Below are 1,988 nucleotides of genomic sequence, written 5' to 3' on the forward strand. Positions count from 1 at the left end.
ATATATATATATATATATATATATATATAAGTATATCCTTTTAAAAAATCCTGAGTATATGGGAGGTATCTCCAATGATTTCTTCCTGCTCAGATTTTTTTTTTTCTGAGAGTACCTTGTCTGGAAAGAACCAGTCTGGTGTGCTGATGAGGGAGCCAGTCTCCAGCCAGGAAGACTTAGATGCTGACAGGTTCTGCCTCTGACATATAGGAGCTGTGTGACCTTGGGTTAGTTACTTGACCTCTCATTTCCCCAGGCAACTCCCTGGAAGACTATAAATTGCTAAGTAGGTACTGATTTGCATTGGTAAAAGGAGTTTAGTTATGGAGAGCTACCTACATGCATAAAATCACAGGTCCTTTAAAATAAAAGAAACATCATCTGAGACCTCTCCTTTGCCCTTGTCACATTCTATCTTGTGTCATACTCATTAGCTCGGAGGAGTAGTTGAGAGGATCATTGCTCTGGATGCCTGGTAGTTGCTGCTAATGGTGTATGAACATGGGCAACAGCTGCTAATATTTCATGAAGGGGTTCTGTCTAATTATTTCTTTTTTCTCTGTATCCCCGGACCTTAACAAAGCTTTCCTTATCTTTTAGTAGACATTTGTCCAGTTGAACTGGATTGCGTGAAGGGTAGAGAAGCCACCTGCCACGTTTCCCATAGGCAGGACTCTGACCTGATTGCTCAGGTACCATATTGAATGTTCTTTAGGATCACTGGTTTCCCACAAAGCTCAGCTCAATCACCACCTCCCATAGGAGATCTTTCTTGATCTCCCTTAGCTTTTGGTGCCCCCTTCTCAATCCTCCACCAAATGACCTTATATTTATTTTGCCAGTATCTTGTATCTGTGGCACACATTCCGCAGGGATGTTACTATGGAAATTGGGTAGAGAAGGCAAGGTTGAGAGCCAATATGAATGTATTATTCACAGCAGCCCCATTCTCCAGGTGCATTTGATCTGTCTTCCTTTGAGAAATCATGCAACCCACTCAGAAGAGTAAGAGAATGGAGAGATGAGTGCGGGCAAAGATGGTGAGAGTGGGAGCACCCTGACTAGAAGCCAGGAGCCTCAGCAGTTGGTAAGATACTGAAATATAGTCCACAGCATCTTTCTTCCTCCTACTTCCTTAGAGGTATTTACCTCTATTTACCTGTCTAACAACTTGGTTTCTATTTTCTGTTAAGAGTGGGAAGAAGGATTAGAAGGATTAGCAAGGGAAAAGACTGCTCTGCTAAGTTTAGCCATTATATCCTGAAAGTGAAAATTTGTACTTTTCTGATTCTAGAAATTCCTCATAAAGAGTCTGATCAGTTATAGTGGTTTTTGAGCAAGCCTACAAATGGTTCATATGAAGTTAAAAAAAGAGAGGTCTTCCTAAACGAGGTTTTCTTCACCTAAAGTCGAGGTGGGGGCAAAGAGCTAATCAGAGGCAGATTTGCCTCATTATTCATAACTTCCGAGAGAGAAAGTCCTATTAGAGACAGCTTATGGACTGGAGAGAGATAGCCACTTTAAAAAAAGCTAGTAACAGTAAGAGATGGAGGTTAGTGTGTTTGTACAAATATATGTATTATATATCTTATACCTGGCACCCAATCCACATACTTATGTACATGTTGTTTGCCTCAATAGAATTTAAGTTCTTTTAGGTCAAGGAACTATTTCCTTTCTCTTTTCATTTCCTCATTGCCTCTCTGGGCTCCCTGACATGTAGCAGGCACTTAATTATGCTTATGGATCAACTGATTGATAAGTATGTCATCCTCCTCTCTTGTACAGTCATGATCCCCATCCCTGCCAGGGAACAGGATTTGAGAGCTCATATTGGGATTGGGGTTGCCTTTACCTAGTGTTCAACCTTCACAACAAGCTCATCCCTTTGCCCTTTTCCATCTCAAGAATTAGCTTCTCTCTTTGGTCCCCTGGCAAAAGTAACCAGAGCCCATGTTAGCTCATCCTTTCTGTATAGAATCCATTAA

The sequence above is a fragment of the Gracilinanus agilis genome, chromosome 5 (assembly GCF_016433145.1).
Source record: "Gracilinanus agilis isolate LMUSP501 chromosome 5, AgileGrace, whole genome shotgun sequence".
Classification (NCBI taxonomy): Eukaryota; Metazoa; Chordata; class Mammalia; order Didelphimorphia; family Didelphidae; genus Gracilinanus; species Gracilinanus agilis.